This window comes from Balaenoptera borealis, assembly GCF_965194805.1.
Source record: "Balaenoptera borealis genome assembly, chromosome: X".
Taxonomy (NCBI): Eukaryota; Metazoa; Chordata; class Mammalia; order Artiodactyla; family Balaenopteridae; genus Balaenoptera; species Balaenoptera borealis.
In genome coordinates this window covers 94,066,494-94,086,748 of record NC_138881.1, presented here as the reverse complement: position 1 = coordinate 94,086,748, position 20,255 = coordinate 94,066,494, and the positions used below count along the sequence as shown (strand labels likewise).

General features: G+C 43.7%; 1 protein-coding gene across 2 annotated transcripts in view; it reads right to left on the bottom strand.

Annotated features, from left to right (window-relative positions):
* PAK3 (p21 (RAC1) activated kinase 3) overlaps positions 1-20,255 on the bottom strand; it is a 277,117-nt gene that overhangs the window by 222,858 nt on the left and 34,004 nt on the right. For both annotated transcript variants that reach the window (XM_082377247.1, XM_082377246.1), the window contains exon 2: positions 6,704-6,798. The gene's annotated coding sequence lies outside the window, so the exon portion shown is untranslated. The remainder of the gene's footprint in view (positions 1-6,703; positions 6,799-20,255) is intronic.

Here is a 20,255-nt window from a genome sequence, read left to right as displayed (position 1 = left end):
GCAGGCAAAGGCTGGGTTCTGCCAGGCCTCGATGGCCCAGGAAGAAAGTCGGATTTTATTCTAAGTGTGGTGGGAAGCCACTGGAGGCTGTCAAGCCAAGGAATGATATTATCTGATTTACATTTTTTAAAAGAGCACATCGATACTATAATAGAGAACCATGTAGAGCGTGAGTCTGTCATGAGACAGATCTGGGCTTGAATCTCAACTCTCTCCCTTCATAGCTTGAATCTCTTCTGTTCAAGAGAAACAATAATAGTATTAGGAGGATGGGATTAACAGATACACACTACTATATATAAAGTAGGTAACCAACAAGGACCTACTGTACAGCACAGGGAACTATACTTAATATCTTATAGTAACATATAAGTGAAAAGAATCTGAAAAACAATGTATATATATAACTGAATCACTGTGCTGTACACCTGAAACTAACATGACATTGTAAATCAACTACACTTCAATTAAAAAAAAATAGTAGTCACTTCACAGGGCTTCAGTGAGGAGTACAACAGACAATGAATGTAAAGTACTTAGCCCAGTGTCTGGCCCATAGTAGGTGCTCAGTATGTGTCAGCTGCAGTAATTATTACTAATATTAGAAGTAATAGTAGTGGTCATTGTTGTTGTTGTATTTATTATTATAGTAACAACTTTGAGAAAACACACAGGATGTGGTCCAGATCAGGTATTAAGTCAATGTGGATTGAAATAAACATTTTGGACTCCTAAGACCTGACATGACGGTGGAGTCTTTGGGGGCCAGGTGAGGAGATGGAAAAGGTCTGTCTGGGGGTGCTGCCAATTAACTATGTAGGCTTCCCTGTCCTTTCTTCCCAGCCCAGGACATGCTCTGCCCCTGGCTGTGTCCCAGCACAGGACTGTGTCTGGGCATGGAGTGAGATGACAGGGAAGGCATGGAAAAAGAAGCATTCTTTCCTCACTATTTGTGTCAATTCCCAGAGTCCCAAAGGGTTCATTCATTCAAAAGTGCCCCTTATGCACTAGCCCGGCGCTGGGCCATGCCATCCTTCCAGCAACAGCTGAGTCACAGGCACCATGGGGAAGCCCCACTGGGCCAACCCATCACCTTACACTGTGGGGATCGTGCAATGCAGCTGCTGGGAGGAGCCGGGTCCAAGGCTTCCAGTGGCTGCATGGCCATGGGCTTCTCCTTGGACTCTGGTTTAGCTGTTGCTTGGCCTGAGCTACAGGAGGTTATTAATCACCCTCCAGCCAGCGGGGGCACACTGGGTCAGCAGCGTGGCCCACGTCTCACATGTGCCCTGTGGCGCAGACAGACCACGCCTGGAGAATGGCGATGACACAGAGGGGTTTCTCTTTTGGCGTGCTCCTGAGCTTTGCGGCCTTGTCTGGCCGTGCTCAGTTCTTACAGTCCCAAAACCTGTCTACTCCCTGGAACGGATGACCACAGAGACACAGCGTGCCCTCTTGGCAAAGAGAGTTGTGTCATGCCAACGCATGCCTAGGCTGTCTGGCCCTGGGGTAAGCTTGGTGTGCCAGGAGTGTGGCAGGAATGACTGCAACTCAAGCCAGGGTGCTACTCAATTCACCTGCCACTTTATCCTGCTGTTACTTCTTACTCAACTCTTTGACCTTTACTTCCATTGATTCCTTCAATCATTTGATCATTCACCTATTCAACATTTTTTAAAATGTATCTTATTGAAGTATAGCTGATTTACAATATTGCATTAGTTTCTGGTGTATAGCAAAGTGACTCAGTTATATATATATATATATATATATATATTCTTTTTCATATTCTGTTCTATTATGGTTTATTACAGGATATTGAATATAGTTCCCTGTGCTATACAGTAGGACCTTGTTGTTTATCCATCCTATATATACTAGTTTGCATCTGCTAAACCCAGACTCCCAATCCATCCCTCCCCCACCCCCCTCCCCCTTGACAACCACAAGTCTGTTCTCTATGTCTCAACAACATTTATCGAACGCCGACTCTGTGCTAGGCACTGTGGGAGGTGATGGGGATGAAAGAAACAAAATCCCTGCCCTCAAGGAGCTTACATTCTAATGTGGGAGACTGGATCATTCGCATTAGAATATTATTTCTCCCATCCTAAACATTAATAAAATCCTCTCTCAACTCTAATCCTCCCTCCAGATACTGCTACTACCCTATTGCTGCCCTCCTCTACATGTTACAAAATCCCATGGTCATTTCTCCGTCCTCCTCTTCCTTGAACTCTCTGCAGTGTTTGACATAGTGACCACTGTCTCTTCCTTGAATGACTTTCTTCACTTGGCTTCCAGGAAACCACATTCTATTGGTTTTCTTCCTTTTACTCTGGCTGCTTCTTCTCAGGTCCAATTTCTTTTGCTCTTCAACTCAACCTCTAGACTTTGGAATGCTTTAGGTCTCAGTCCTTGGACCTCTTCTCTTTTCTACCTGAATTTACTCTTTAGGTGATTTCATCCAATCTCATAGGTCCCAAAGTCCTATCTCTAGGACCGACCTCTCCTACGAACTCCAGATTTATATTTTCACCTCTCTACTTAACATCCCCAGTTGAATGTCTAAAAATAGGTGTTTCAAAATTATCAACTTCAAAACTAAGCCCTTGATATTTTCCCCTCAAACTTACTCTTCCCGTAGTCTTTCCCATCTCAGTAAAATGGCAACTCCATTCTTCTAGACGTTCAGGCCAAAAACCATGGTGTTGTCCTTGACTATGGACTGGCTCGGGCCCAACACAGTCAGCAAATCCTGTGTACTCTAACTCTCAAGGTACGTAGAGATTTTGACCATTGTCTCTCATATCACTACCATTGCTACCACCCTTCTCCAAGCCACCATCATCTCTCACCTGGGTTATTGCAGCAGCTTCCTAGCTGGTCCTGCTGTGCTCCCACCTTTTTGCCCCTTCAGTTTATTCTCAACATGGCAGATAGAGTGAGCCTATTAAAATCTAAGTCCGATTATGTTACCTCTCTGCTAGAAATTCTTCAATGATTACGTACCACTTTTTACTCAGAGTAAAAGCCAAAGTTCTTACAATAACCTTTAAGTTTCCACATTATCTGTCCCCCATTACTTCTCTGAATTTATCTCCTACCACTCTGCCCCTTGCTCTCAACTCTCCAGCCACACTGGCCCCCTTGTGTTTCTCAAACACACCAGGTCTGGTCCAGCCTCAGGGCCTTTGCACTTACTTTTTCTCTGCCTTGAATGTTCTATCTCCAAATAGCTGCAGATCTAGATCTCTCATTTCCTTCATATCTTTACTCAAGATTCTCCTTTCTAGGCCACTCTATCTAAAACTTCTCTCTCTCCCCTCTAAAAAAAAATCTCCATTTTATGCTTTATTTTTCTCCTTAGCACTTATCCTTATCTAACATACCATATGTCTTAGTCTGCTCAGGCTGCCCTAACAAAATACCATACACTGGGTGGCTTAAACAACAGAAATGTACTTCTCACAGTTCTGGAGGCTGGGAAATCCAAGATCAAGGTGACAGCAAGGTAGGTTTCATTCTAAGGCCTCTTCTCTTGCCTGGTAGGTGTCTGCTATGTGCTCACAGGACCTCTCCTCATGTGTGTGTGGGAGAGGGGAATGGGATGGGGGACAGAGTAAGTTCTCCAGTGTCTCTTTTTACAAGGAAACTAATCTCATGAGACCAGGGCCCTACCCTCATGACCTCATCTAACCCTAATTACCTCCCAAAGCCCCATCTCTAAATATCTTCCAATTGGAGGTTAGGGCTTCAGTATATGAAATTTGGGGGTCACAAACACAAACATTCAGTCCACAGCTATATATATATATGTGTGTGTGTGTGTGTGTGTGTGTGTATACACATATATATCTTATTGTCTATCTTCCATATTAGAATGGAAGTTACATAAAGGTTAGGATTTGTGTTTATGGTGTTCATTGTTTTAATCCCTGTATTTTGAGTCATGCTGGGCACATGGTAGGGGCTCAATAAATACTTATTGAATAAATGAATGGAATAAGCATAATAATTACAGCTTGTGATAAGTACTAAGGAGAAAATAGACAAGCTGATAGATTAGAACAGCAGCTGCCAACCTTGGCTTCACATTAAAATCACCAGAGGAACATTTAAAATATAGATAACCTGGGACTCATCCACAGAGATTCTGATTTCCTTGGTCTAGAAGGCGCCTGGCCATTTTTTTTAATGTTCTCTGAGTGACTTCTAATGGGAAATGAGGGCTGAGAACCAATGAGTTTCAGATTAACATGGGGGACATGAACCAACGGGAACCTACTTGAGATAGGATACACAGGAAAGACTTCAATGAATGATACCATTCTGAGATGGTATCAGTAAGTGGAAACCTGAAGGACAGAAGGAACCATGGGAAAGTTGGGGCATGGGTGGGATTCAATTCCTGGTGGCAAGCAGAATGAGAATGAAGGCACTGAAGCAGGAATGAGCTGGGTGTGTTCTCACAACAGAAGGCCAGCGTGGGTGGTGCAGAGTGGGCAAGGGGAAGAGTGAAACAAGATGAGTTTGGAGAGATATGGAGGGGCCAGATTATGCAGGGCCTTGTAGACCATGGGAAGCTAACTGGATTTTGTAGTACGTGAGATAAGAGCCAATGAAGGGTTTTGAGGAGGGGAATGATGTGATCTGATTTACTATTGTCTAAAGATTGCTCTTGCTGCAGTGTGGAGGGCACGAGTGAAAGTAGGGAAACAACTTAGGAGGCCGCTGTGGTAGTCTAAGAGAGACTTCATGGTGGCCTAAACTAAGTTGGTGCTTGATGTCCCTTTCCATTTAGACAGCAGAAGCCTGAGAGCGACATGTAAATGTATTCTGCTCAGATAAACACACACTCAAGGCCATTGTTTTCTGGAAACCTTCCCAAAGCTACGATTCCGTAGATTGCTAATTCTGTGACCAGTGGCTCAGTGGTTGGAATATGTATGCCAATGCCTTGCCCAACGGACAAGGCCCCGTTGATTAGTTAATGGGAAAGATGCTTTCTAACGAGAACACAATACAGTGATAAAGAGATTTAAAATATGATGGCAACATTCATCCATCTAAATTTTAAAGAGCTCCACTAATCCCCAGCAGTGGGTCTTTTATGCTTTCTAGTTGGTGGCGGGGGCAGGGGGGCGGGGAGAAAAAAAGAGAGAGAGAGAGAATGAGAGAGAGAGAGAACTCTTCTCTCAAGGGAGCTTATAAATTAGAGGAGGCGATCAAGACACGAACACAAATAGAAGTCACACAAGTTATAATGAGGTAGGTATCCAAAGGGGGATATAAATACAATCAATTATTGCTGTCATTTATTTAACACTCAGTTTATGCGGAGCACTGTGTTGGATGTTTTACATATGTTCTCATTTAATCTTCATAACTCTATGGAATAGGTAATATGATCACCCATGATGACAGAGCTGGGCAGGTACAACTCTGATAGTCAAACACAGGTCTGACTCTCAAGCCCACACTCTTCAAGTGTTCTGGAAGTTCCGAGTAGGTGGATCCTACCTTAGTCTGGGAGGTGCACGTGTGCAGGGAGGAGGAAAGGTGCAAAGATGAGAAAGAAGGGAACTATACAGCGCCCAGCAAGTGGCCTCACTTGGCAGAGCTGAGGGTGTGTGATGGGGAAGAGTGGCTCAACAGCAAGGAAGTTCTCCTTCCTTTTCTTGCTCCTAATCACCTCACCTGTGCCAGCCAGGCACGGAGCCTGTCTGTCACTCAGGACTTGATCTTGGGGTGCCTTGGTTCTTGGTTCTCCTAAGGCCCCCAGGAGTTCAAGCAGCTTTAATTCCACTTCGAGGGAGGACAACGTTTAGATTTTCAAACTCAAAACATGAGCAGGGAGTTGGCAGAGCCCTCTTCAGTTCTTCTTTCTTTGGTAGAGGTGGCCCTTGGCATTTGGAACATTGAAAACAAGATGCCAAAGGACGGGGAATCCAGAGGAGCCAAAACCCAGCACCCAACACAACATCTCAAGCCAGCAAAGAAAGTTCACCATGCAACGCTGCTTACAAAAGTAAAAATGTGCCGATGATCTAAATGTCCATCCATACGGGACTGATGAGTTAAGTTAGGAAACATCCACAGAAAAGAACACTATGGTGTTAAAAAGGATGAAGTAAAACTATATATTCTGACAAGGAAAGATGTTTCCAAAAGACTGAAAGTGAAAAAAGCAGGTCACACAACATTCTCTCTAGCATGATTTGATTTGAATCATAGATCTGTGTTTATGAATGCACAAAACTATTAACCACAGTCATCTGGTAGGTTGTCAGCACAAAGAATTACAGAGAGACTTTCACTTTCTAATTTATATACTTTTGTATGCTGTTGACCTTTACAATTATATTACTTTCATAATTGGAAAAAAAAGTACAGTAGTTTCCATTTTACAAAACAAAACGAGCCATCTTAGATCATCCTTCATCCATCTTGTCTTTTGTAACTACAACATATCTTGGGTTCAGCAGTGCATCTGAAATTGTCTCCTATAACTTTCTCATGAATGAGATGAGATAAGGCAGCAACATATTAACCAGATTATAGCACAAGTGAAATGGATTGGCAATTGATCAAAGAATTTTACACAAAGCTTAGGCGGCAACCCGCAGAAAAGTCACCAGGGAAAGGCCACAGGCTTTTGCAGTTTTACTAATAACTTAGATGACACAGAAAATGTACTTACAAGTCTGAAGATGACCCAAAGCTGGCAGGGATATCAAATATGTTGAAGAACAAAACTGAGATTCAAAATGAGCTCAGATGGGCTGGAGAACTGGGCTAAAATTAAAAAAAATAAAAATAAAGTGAAATTTATAAGATAAAGAAAAAAATCCTCAAAAACTTAAAAGTCTATTTTGTAAGGCCAAAATAAGGGAAGCATAGCTCAGCATCAGGTCACATAAAAACAAACAATTCAAAAAAGATCTAGGGGTTCGAGTTGACCCATAGCATAATTTGAGCCAACAGCTTAACGTAGCTAAATTATTTAGCTGCTAAAAACAGAGCACAATTTTAGGTTGAATTAATGAAAGTAAGGTTTCTAATAATTCAAAAAGACTCATGTACCACAATGTTCATTGCAGCTCTATTTACAATAGCCAGGACATGGAAGCAACCTAAGTGTCCATCAACAGATGAATGGATAAAGAAGATGTGGCACATATATACAATGCAATATTACTCAGCCATAAAAAGAAACGAAGTTGAGTTATTTGTAGTGAGGTGGATGGACATAGAGTCTGTCCTGCAGAGTGAAGTAAGTCAGAAAGAGAAAAACAAATACCGTATGCTAACACATATATATGGAATCTAAAAAAAAAAAAAAAAACAAATGGTTCTGAAGAACCTAGGGGCAGGACAGGAATAAAGACGCAGACAGAGAGAATCGACTCGAGGACACGGGGAAGGGGAAGGGTAAGCTGGGACGAAGTGAGAGAGTGGCATGGACATATATACACTACCAAATGTAAAATAGATAGCTAGTGGGAAGCAGCCACATAGCACAGGGAGACCAGCTCGGTGCCTTGTGACCACCTAGAGGGGTGGGATAGGGAGGGTGGGAGGGAGGGAGATGCAAGAGGGAAGAGATATGGGGACATATGTATATGTATAACTGATTCACTTTGTTATAAAGCAGAAACTAACACACCATTGTAAAGCAATTATATTCCAATAAAGATGTTCAAAAAAAAAAGTAAGGTTTTTAGATTCCAGAATATAATTGTCACACTGCAATCTCTGCTGTTTTCTCCTGGAGTCTCCTGTTCCAGCCTATGCAGCACACTTTAAGAGGACCATTGAGAAAGTGGAACACCTCCAGAGGAGGGTCTCGAAATTGACAAAGGGGCTGGAAACCATCCCATAACAGGAGTGGCTCTCGAAGGGACCAGAGACATGGGGCCTAAAAAAGAGAGGCATCCAGGGATAGAGAGGCTTCCCACGTGCTTTCAAATCTCAAAAATGTTTTCCTATGGAAGGTATGCACTTATTCTGGGTTGCTCGGGTGACAGAATTAGGACTACTGCCACCCAGTGGTAGCAAGGAGGCAGATTTTCAGTAAACCTGTCAAAAAGGCTTTCTGATCTTGAGAGGGTCCTGCAGGAGGCTGAGCAGGCTGGTGAGACAGTGTTATTTTAAGCCAAGGCTGGATGAACAGATGCCCAGTGGCAGAATCACATTAACCTGGTCCCTTTCAGCTCTAAGAGATTACATCTTTCTCCTATTCTCCATGTCCTCCTCTGGACCAATGAGCCCTCTCCCTGCGGTCTACAGAGTGGTAAGGACAGCTGGGCAGGAACTACCGGGGCTGCCCCCTCTTGCTTATTGTTGACCAAGGCCTATGTGGGCAAAACCCACTGCTTATTTTATACTTTTATTTTGTTTTCCTATCCCCCTCTATTGGGCTATAAGTACCCTAAAAGCAGGGATCATGCATGTCCTGTTTCTGGCTGAATCTCAGCCCCTGGAATATCAGTAGCATATAGTAGGTGCTCACTAAATATTTAATGAAATGACCACTGCATCCCAAAATCCGTGCCATTTTCTGCAGTCTTGATTTTCTCAACAAAAGACATTTCAGATTTAAGAACCAGATCTCAAAATAATAGCAAGCAGTTGTATCTTAGTAGTAAGATTTAGGGTGATTTTGTTTCTGTTTCTCAATTTCCCCAATTTTTTGTTATGCAGTCATATTACATTAATGATTACCTGGCCATAGTCATTGTAATAGCTAACATCTATTGAGTGCTTTCCGTGTACCAGGCATTGTGATAAGCACCTTACTTGGATTAATTCATTTAATCCTCATAATAGCCCTTTTCAGTTGGCATTATTATTATTATTATTATTACTACTACTACTATTATTATTATTATTGTTTCAGTTGGCACTAGTATTATTCCCATTTTAAAGACCAGGAAACTGAGAAACAGGGAGGTGATATGCCTTGCCCAAGGTAACACAACTAATATCAGGCAGACTTCAAAGCCCATGTTATTAACCCCTGACATCAATGTAAGATGGAAAATGATGATGATAATGACAACTAACATTTCTTTAGAACTAATCATATATCAGGCCCTGCGCTAAATGTTTCAAACACATCACCTCCTTCAATGCTCAGAACAGCGCCATGAGGTGGGAACTATTATTATGACCTACTGTACAGTACTAGGCCCTCCTGTAATGTAATCAAACATGCCCACTGCCCCATTTGGACTCTGCTTTGATTCCATAAGAAGCACGCTTTGTTGGATTTTCTCTTCTGCGTTCCAGCCAAGTGGAGAAGCGATCATCTGCTAGTCACTACTTGAACCCTCCACTCCGTGGAGATTAGGCCTCCAACACACATGATTTCAGCCCTTACCCGTGCTGTTGTCCCTTCCTAGAATGTCTTTCTTCTTCCCTCTGCCAACGCAATCCTACCGATTTTTTTTTCCAAACGCAGCTCAAATGCAACTCCCTCCAGGAATCCTTCAGTGATCAGCCCTTTCCACCACAATCTCTCTTATTATACAGTCTGTACATTTCATTCAGCCTGGTCATCTCTGGCTTTGCAGTGCTGACTCTCTTTCCACTCGCATATGTCCCTTTTTCTGAGTTAGACTAGAGCTCATGGAGGCAGGTAGGCATTGAGTTCCTTGGTCTATTAGCTGGCCCATAGTAGGTGCTCAATAAATATTTTGTTGATTTCAAAATGATACTATACCCTCACAGTTGTAAAATGTTCTCTTTTCAAATAGCTGTCATACATATTATCTCACTTTAGCCTCATAGCAGCCCAGAGAGGCAAGATCTTAATTTTTCTCATTTTTACAGTTAAGTAAATTGAAGGCCAGGGAGGTTAAGTAAGTTGTCTCAGGTCACACATCTGAGAATTCAGCCCAGCCCTCTGGACTTGAAGCCCCAGATTCTTTACCCTAGACCACACCGATTCTACTGGAAGATACCGCTGGCTGGGAGCAATGCTAATAACATTCCTATAAAGGCCTTGTCTTCATTCTATCACTGGAGCAAAAGCAATAAAGAGCGCCAAGAGGCAATATCCACTGTTGAGATTGGGAAGGCAGGGAAATTCACACACTGTGGAGTGAGAAGTGCCTGGTGCTTATCAGATGGGTGGTGATGGCTGTGTTACAACCCCTGTGAGGAGGGCACTTGGGACTGAACGGAATGTTGTCCTCTACACAGGCCAGCATGGTGCAACCCTCAGCAGAAGAGGGGCAGCCCAGCAGGCACAGGGGGAATGTGAGAGAGCCCTGGGAAGCAAGAAAGCTGGTTCAAGATCCAGTTCCGCTACAATCTAGCTTAGTGATCCACAGCCCAAATCTGGGCCATGAACATATTTTCTTCAGCCCAAATCGTGTTTAAAAAATTTTTCATCTGGTAAGCAACACAAAAATCAGAAGATTTTACATAAATATTCAGATTTCCAAGCTCTCTAGAAAAATCAGACGATCTAGCAACATTTAAAAAGTGGAAGACCTCACATAAAATTCAATTTCCAATCTTTCGAGAAAAAGAGATCTGGACACATGGGGTTATTTTTGTCATCTGTTTATTACTTACAATACAGTATGTTATGTTTTGATAAGTACCACAGAGAAAATATAAAGGAGACAGGGAGTTCTGAAGTAGTAGGGGTAGGGGGTCCTGCAAGGCCTACAGCTTACAGAAGGGGATCTGAGAAAGCCTCACTGCCCAGGTAAGCTATTCCCAGGACCATAATGGGCTGGAGTCCGGGAGTAGCTGCTCCCTTTAGGTGGGGCACATGGGAGAAAGGTTTAGGGATACCAATACCCTCAACATACCAAGTGGGGAGTAAAAAGACACTGATGTTGGTCCCTGTGAATTGAAACAGAGTTTTAAGTCTATTATTTGATTTCACAAAAGTAACAAAAGAGTTTCAAATGGTCAAATAAGTATCAAAGTCTGAAAGAAGGAGCGGAACAAACTGTGTTTGTTTACAAAGCGCTCACTAACCAATAGCAACTAAACACCCCAATTTACTCAGATGCACTTTCTGTCTAATGGGGGTCAATGCAATTAGCCTGATACCCATAGCAATACCCCTACCTTGACCTTACATCTCAGGCCAGGGCCATTACACATTATTAGAACTCATTCTAATTAGAGAACAACCAACTCTGTCAACCCAAGCATAGCATGGGAGAAATGGGGAGAGGAGAAATGGATCCTTCTCCATTCTCTTGTTGGCCATTTCTTGTCTGGGCTGGGACTTGACAGATAATTTCTCTGGATACTATTGTCTCCAGATGGAAGATAGTATCCTCTAGTGTCTTTCCAACATTTTGGACCATGATCTAAAGTAAGAAATACATTTGTCATTCATATAGCACACATCACGGAAATATATATTATATATGTGTGTGTGTATATATATGTATACAACAAACATGTCCTGAAGCAATCCTTACCCTTACTGTGTGCAGTGCACACTGTTATTTCCTAGTCCATTCCTTTTCTTTTTTTTAATCCTGGTCACTACCCACTAAATTGATTTTCTGAGCAGTGGGTAATAATTGGCAGCTTGAAAAACACTACTCTAGACCAATGGAGTTTTTGTTAAATACACACTCTTGTGCTCCATTCCAAACCTACAGAAGCAGAACTTCTTCAGGGTGAGGCCCAGGAATCTATATTTTTTTACCAAGGACTAGCCATGCACTGGCATTAAGGGATCACATTTCTCTTCAGGACACAGAAGCAAATAACATTAGTAACAGTCATTATTATCAAACACCTACTTCATGCCAGTGCTGCTGGCATAAGAGCTTTCCATTCATTGACTCACTTAAATCCTCACAACAACCCCACTTTATAGATGAGAATACTGAGGCTCAGAGAGCCTTTGAAAGACACAGAGAGGTTAAGAAAGTGGTGGGGCTCTGATTCATGTGGGCTCTGTTCCCACTCTTACTGACCCCTCCCACCCTCTCCCTTCTGTAGTTCCAGAGACCTTGGATCTGTCCTAGATGTTCTATACCAAGATGGTCCAACCACCAGAGGCAAGGAGCAGACATAAAACAACAACAATAATAGGTTGCACTTATATTGAGTTTTTACAGTTTCCAAAGCCTATGTGTGTCTATTTTCTCCTCAGTTATGCCTTTCAGATATCCTGTGAGGCAGAAGAGGCAGAAAAAAAAAACCAGAGAGGGTTTCCCTGGTGGCGCAGTGGTTGAGAATCTGCCTGCCAGTGGAGGGGACACGGGTTCGAGCCCTCGTCTGGGAAGATCCCACATGCCGCGGAGCAACTGGGCCCGTGAGCCACAACTACTGAGCCTGCGCGTCTGGAGCCTGTGCTCCGTAACAAGAGAGGCCGCGATAGTGAGAGGCCCGCGCACCGCGATGAAGAGTGGCCCCCGCTTGCTGCAACTAGAGAAAGCCCTCGCACAGAAACGAAGACCCAACACAGCCAAAAATTAAAAAAAAAAAAACAAACCAGAGACCCAAAGACGGGAAGTGACTTACCCAAGGTCTCACAGCAAGTTCAGAGCTAAGCTGTCCACTCTGACTTCCCCAGGTAGGGTCTACGACTGCACTTGGGCTGGCTTTCTCCAGAGTTCCCAGCTCCACCTCTTTCAAGTCTGTCTCCCTTTAAGGCAGAAGAGGAAGAAGAGCTGGTACTTTCTGCCTCCCTCCCTACAGGATTTACCATCAACTTCTGAAATGAGCACACTCTGTATACACACTGCCTGAGGGATGGTTGCCCTGAACCTCCTCCACAGGGCTGTACTTAGGGCTGGCTACATTTCTATTTTTGCTGTGCAATTTGAAAAAAAAAAAAAGGCTCTGCACTGTGCTTCAAAGAAAAAAGAAAAATAATGGATTCCATGATGAAAGGCAAAGGCACCATCCCTCCCACAGAGGTTAAATGCCACCAGCCACTTGCAAAGCAGTGTTTGGAAGTCTCTGCCGAGCAAAATGCTGTAAGCCCACGGAACACCTAGGTGGTGGATTGGACCAATCTGTGCGATGGCAGAAAGAGGTTGGAGGGATGAATGACCCCCATTTAGCTTCCTTGGCTGAGGTCCTCCCTCTGTATAGAACATCCCCTCTGTTTCTGCCACAGAGAGGGGTGTTGTTTGCAATGTGTATATATTTATGTGACAAATGACTAGCTATTTATGAAACACTAACATTTTTCTTCACCCCTTCCCCTTCGCAATGCAGTTTGTTCTGTCTCTCCCCTTAATAGCTTCCAAGGATCATCTACCCCCCCCCGCCCCGCCCACACACGCTTAGTGAAAATAAAAGCAAGCCATCCTTCTCTCGGCCTCAGCCTCCCCATCTATAAAGTCAATGAGTTGAACGAAATGGCTTGTTAGGTCCTTTCTCTAGTTCTAGTATTCTGATAAAATATGTGGGGAAACCCCCCCGTATAGCCCACAAATTTGCAATACAGGCTATGAGCAGGGAGGGGCAAACTGATGTCAAATTGTGTTTTAAACAGCCGTCTTTTGTTAAAGAGTGTCCAAAAAAGTGGGATAAAGAAAAAAGAAACATTTCTGTTATGCCCATGAGCAGGCTAACGTCCTTAATGATGAGGATCACTCTGCTTTTTCTGTCCCTTGCTTTATTTTTTTTATTCTCTTTATTCGTGGTCAGGCTGCAAAACCTACCAGGTCAGTTGCCTCTTTCCCACATGTCAATTTCTCATCCCATGTGAAGGTGCCGGGTGCAATCTAGCCCTGTAATAGCTGAGGTTTCAGCCGTGGAGAGCTTCAAACTAATGCCATTATCACCTCAGTGGAAGCGCTCCACTTGATGTCAGAAAAATTGGAAGAGGTGTTAAATTTGCTTTGTGACTGCAACTCCCTTTTAGTTGGGTGAGACTGGTTTAGGATTTGATGGTTTTATAGATTTCAATATCAAGAAAGGAGAAAAGATCTCAGCTTTTTAATTTATATTGTCAATCACCGAAGTGGCTCCTTGCCCATGGGGACGCTAACTAGATCTGCATTCGCTGCTGCTTGCCAACACGGCACGTGACCCTCTCCCACCTGCTTCCCGGGGCTGGGTTCAAGACGATGAGACTGCACCGGGGAAACACTCCCAGGGCATTTCAAGAAAGAAACCAGAGGAAATTAGAGGATTCTCACCCTTCCACAGTACAGCAGAGAAACTCCATTCAAACTGTCTGCGTTTGAATCAAGTGACTGAATCTCCTGGGTCTGCTCATCGCCAAATGGGAATAATACTAACAATACCTCAGAAGGTTATTGCGGAGAGTAAATGAGTAAAGTGCCTAAAGCAACGCCCCACCACGTGCTAATACCTCAATAACTGCCGGTTATGCTGACTATTATTATTCCTTCTGGCCAAACCGGTCTTTCAGCTTTCTGATGTTTAAACAGCCTGCATATTCCGGCCATGTCATTTCACCAGAGGATCTGAAAGCACACTAGCGATGGGGCTGAGTTGAGGTTCATCTTAGAGCCATTCGGGTGGGTCGAAGTTGGCCCATTTTCCTGTTCCTGTCCTGTTATTTATTCACTCAGCAAATATTTATTGATCACCTATTACATGGCAAGCTCTGTACTAGGTGATGACATAATACTGAATAAGATAAAGTCCTTGCTTCATAGGGTTAGCACTCTAGAAGGGGGCGGGGGGGCATGGTACAGGGATGAGCTTGCATGATCCAGGGTCCTAAAGCCAGTACGCCTGGGGTTGGGTGTAGGGCATGGGAGAGGGTGGTATGAGATGAGGCTGCAGAGGAAGGCAGGGGCCAGATCATTAGAGCCTTACAGGCCAGGTAAGGAGTTTTGTCTTCATCCTAAGAACATTGGGAAATAAATGGAAGGGTTTTTTTAAATGTATTTATTTTATTTTATTTATTTTTGGCTGCATTGGGTCTTCGTTGCTATGCGTGGGCTTTCTCTAGTTGCGGCGAGCGGGGGCTACTCTTCGTTACGGTGTGCGGGCTTCTCATTGCGGTGGCTTCTCTTGTTGTGGAGCGCGGGCTCTAGGCACGCGGGCTTCAGTAGTTGCGGCGCGCGGGCTTCAGTAGTTGCGGCACACGGGCTTAGTTGCTCCGCGGCATGTGGGATCTTCCCGGACCAGGGTTTGAACCCGTGTCCCCTGCATTGGCAGGCGGATTCTTAACCACTGCGCCACCAGGGAAGCCCTAAATGGAAGGTTTTAAGCAAAGGATCAATGTACTCAAATGTTTGTTTCAGTTCTTGCTGACGGTTATACAGCTTTGAGATCATTGGGGGGCAGGGCTGCCACTCTCTGATACAGTGTCTTTGTGTGCATTACAAAAAAGACACCCCTTCTTCAAGTTAAAAGCACAAAAATTAGGCTACAACCTAAACCACTATAAGTTCTGCCCAAGGGAGTTTACCAGAGTCCCGGCAGGCAGCAGCCTTGGCTGTGTGCACCCACATTCTTCTTACTTATGCATTTCTTGTCCCTAGAAAAATGTACCATCAACAGCACTTTGCACCCCACTGTTCCACCGCCTCCCCCCCCCAAGATGAGGCAACTGTGGGTGGGAGGGATGGGGCTTTAGAATGTGAGAGCAATGGGTGGTGAGTGAGAGAAGTGAACTCAGGGGACACCCAGGCCTTGGGAGGGACAGAGCCCACTTGTGCCACCAAATGTGTGTGTGTGTGCGCACGCGCGTGCACGCATGTGTGCTCTCCGGAGTCTGTACAAGACCGTGTGTACTGGTATAGGTTTATGTAGGAGCAGGCTCTCTTCCTCTGCTCTCAGACTTAAAGCCAAGAAGCCCAGAATGTCTGCACCCATCTGTACCCTCTTATGTAAGTTAGTAATAAGCATCTATGATAAAAATGGCACACCCAGAGCCACGGTGCCCTTGCGCAGTACACAACCTGAACATCCATGCACGAAAGCACTTTGCATCGAGTTGAAGCAAGTAGACCAGTTGGGAGACTGCAGGGGTGGACAAGGAGAGAGATGATGGTGGCCCCCACTAGGTAAGAGCTGAGGAGGTAGTGAGAGGTGGGCAAATTCAGGATATATTTTGAAGGCAGGTCAGCAGATTTGCTGACGGCTAGTACTTGATGCAAGAGGGAACAAGAGGCATTCAGGATAATGACTAGGAGTCTGACTTAAGCAACTGGGTAACTGTAGTGCCATTTACTATATGGGACTGACAAGAAGAGGAACACTGTAGAAGAAAAATCACAAGTCCTGCTTTGGGCAGTTTGCATTGACTCCGGCTGCCCACCTAAGAAGCTGATCTATCAATTTCTGTATCTTAAGCTCCTTCCCACTGAAATTGGTAATCCCTGCTCCTTATCTTTGGCTCAGCATGTTTCTTTTTGTGCCTCCTTTGGCCTGAGATGAAATAATGATTTCAGTTTGTTCCTACCAGTTTCTCAAGATTCCTCATTTATTGACAGGCTCCTGGTACCTCTCAATAAATATCTCTCTCTCCCTCTCTCGTGCATGTATGCACGCGCACGCGCGCGCGCGCACACACACACACACACACACACACACACACACTCACACTTACCATTTCCCAATGTCCCTTTTTCTGAGATTGCTCTTTGTCAAAACCCAAAAACCTTCCACTTTGGGGAGTACAGCTTCATTCAAGGACAGGAATTCTCCATCTGCCGCTGCCAAGAAGCCGCCCAGAGCTCCACCACTTCACCCAAACCCTCTCCCCAGGACAGGAAAAAGGTACTTGGAAGATGGAGCAGAGCCAAGTGAGCTGAGAAATGAGCCAAGCACTGAGAAATTCAAGAAAGTAATGCTGACTGGGGGCGTGGGAGGGGGCATTAATCAGGAAATCTTAAGGTCATTGCAATCTCTTTGATTGCATTAACATCTAGTAGAAGAAGACTACAGATCGATTAGTGTTACAGCAGAGGGGAGGGGGAATTAAGCTGGAAGTGTACTGCCCAGAGCTGCATCTTCCATAGAGAGAATTAATGCCAGCAGATGAAGCCAGATCTCCTCATTCCTGGGCCACGCACATTCCCTTAGAACCCACTTCCTCCCTAGACACGTATCAGGCCATCTAGGCACCAAATACCTTTCATTAAATTGCCCCCTTGTACACTGTGCCCATCCTTCACCCTAGATCATGCTACCCCTTTCCTCTAAATATCCCTTTCCCGGGATGGCCTAGGGAAGGCTTCTGAAGAATGAATCACACATGGTGATCCAAGTAAGTCTTTGCGGCCTGCCCTTGCTCCATCCGCCCTGACTCTTACTTCCTAGAGCCCCTTGCACCTTGCTCTTAATTTGCCAGAAGAGGAAAGGAGTCCACCTTTTTCAGTGACAGGTTGTGGACCTGTCTCGCATAAGCAGAAGACGCCATGCTGTGGTAGCTTTGCTTCATTTCAGCCAGCAAACCGTAGAGACCTGAACTGCATGGGCCTTTGAGGAGAAGGCTACTTAATGTGGACAAGCACGAGAAAGGAAATATCAATCGATAACAATTGTTGCTTTTCTTTTCTTTTTTTTTTGGCCGCGCTGCGCAGCATGTGGGATCTTAGTTCCCCGACCAGGGATTGGACCCGTGCCTCCTGCAGTGGAAGCGCAGAGTCTTAACCACTGGACTGCTGGGGAATTCCCTGCAGCTCCTATTTCTCCAGCTCCAACCATGTGCCAAGCACTAGGCTAAGAGCTCTATATAGGTTAGCTCATGTAACCCTCAAAGGAAGGCATGTATGATGAGTATCACCATTTCATAGCTGGAAAAAAAAAATGAGGCTCAGAGACATGAAGGAACTTGTTTGAGGGCCCACAGCTAGAAGTGAGCAAAGCCAGGATTTTAAACCCCCACCTGTCTGATGTCAGAGCAAGTACTCATAGCCGGTTGAGTGTGCTGTGCTGGACCCAGAAACATCCCTCTATTTTCAGCCTGTCTTCCCTTCACAACAGATGTATCCAAAACTGTTGTGATGACTCCCACAACTCTGGCTCTAGCCTTGACCTCTCTATTCACCGTCGATCTTTTTGTTTCTTTCTTTGTTTTGGTTTTTGTTTTGTTTTGATTTTTGGCCACACCGTACGGCATGTGGGATCTTAGTTCCCTGACCAGGGATCAAACTCGCACCCCCTGCAGTGAAAGTATGGAATCTCAACTACTGGACCGCCAGGGAATTCCCTCAGCGTCAATCTTAACCAACTCCTTTCTACTGGATGGTTTCTTTCCACACATGTCCCCTAGTCACTCAAACTTAAGATGCCTAAAACTTATTTTTTCTCCCAACCAGCTCTTCATCTAGATTTGCCTCTTTCTGTCAGTTTATCCCAATTCCCAGGCTCCTAACTTCAGGACCATCCCCACCTTTTCTCTCTCTGACCACATCTGGTCAGGTACCAAATTTTGGTGATTTCCTCTCCATAATGTCTCTTGAGTCTACACTTTCTTCCATTTCAAATGCTTCTTATACACCTTTTGACTGAACTAAACACACACACACACACGCACACACACACACACATAAATTTATAATCTCACAGTTCCCATGCATGGGTCAGAAGTCCAGACACGGTATGCCTGAATCTCCTGCTCAGGGTATCTCTGGGCTGAAAAGGTGTCAGCCAGGGTTGTGATTCTCATCTGAAGTTCCATTAATATAAAGTGTAAAAGTGTAGTATAAAGAATTTCCATATACTCTTCACTCAGATTCCTCAAATGTTAACATTTTCCTACATTTGCTTCATCCTTTTCTCTCTTTTTTGTACATATTTATGTTCACATACACTATTATTTTTTTCTGAACCATTTGAGAGTAAGTTGCAGACATCATGCCCCTTTATTTGTAAATAATTCAGTGTATATTTCCTTAAAAAAACAAGGTTATTCTCTTATATAGCCACAGTATAATGATTAAAATAAGGAAATTAATATTGATATAATACTATCATCTAATCAGAAAACTTTTTTCAAATTTCATCAATTATCCCACTAACATCCTTTAGACCAAAACAAAATTTTTTTTATCTGATATAGGACTCAAACATGGATCAATCCTTGAATTTAGTTATCATGTCTCTCTAGTATCCGTTAACCGGAAACAGTTCCTTGGTCTTTCATGACCATGACATATGTGAAGAATACACTGGACTCTGATATTTTATACATTTTACCTCACAGCAGACAGAAAAGCAGAATTCCGTAACTTCCCAACTATGGAATCATAGAATATGGAAGGAAACTTAAAATGAACTACTTATTCATCTAGGTCCCAAGCTGTTTCCATGCACTCCTCACATGGCCATATCATTTACCCAACATTTTTCTTTAAATTAGTTCACTTTTTAAACTTAATTTCTGTGGTAGACAAAGTTCTAAATATGATCCCCAATGACCCTTGCTCTTGTAAAATCTCCTCCCCTGAATGTGGGTGGAGCTATCAATTTGACGAGAAATAATTCCAATGATTATATTACATTATACGGTAGAATGGAGATTATCTGAATGGGCCTAATCTAATCACATAAACCCTTTAATAGCAGAGAGTTTTCTCTGGTGAGTAAGCAGAAGAGGAAGCCAGAGAGATTTGAAGCATGAGAAGGATTTGACATGACAGGTTGCCAGGTCACTGGCTTTGAAGATGGAGGGGGCCATGTAAGAAGGAATGTGGGTAGCCTCTAGGAGCACAAAGGACACCTGGCTGACAACCAGCAAGGAAATGGAGACTTCAAACATATACCCCCAAGGAACTGAATCCTGCCAAAAACCTGAATGAGCTTGGAAGGAGATTCATCCACAGAACCTCTAGATAAGAGCCCAGTCAAACTTACATCTTGAACGGCAAACCCTGTCAAGTCTACCGGGACTTCTAACCTACAGAACAGAACAAAAATGAAAATACAACAGGCTACATTGAAAATCCAAAGTGTCAACAGGCTACACAAGAAAAATGATATGACCATGTCAATTGATGCAGGAGAGCATTTGACAAAATCCAACACCCATTCATGATTTTTAAAAAAAACTCTCAGAAAACCGGAATAGAGGGGAGCTTCCTGGACTTGATAAAGAACATCTACAAAAGCAAAAAATAAACAAGGGAGACCCCCACAGCCAGCAAATTGAACCAAGCAATATCTAAAAGGATTACATACCGTGACAAACTGGGAGTTTTTCCAGGAGTGCAGAGTAGGCTAACCATCCAAAAACCAATTAATGTAATTCAATTGAATTACACTTCAATAGAATAAAGGACAAGAACCACATGTTTATCTTAATAGATACAGAAAAATGCACTTGA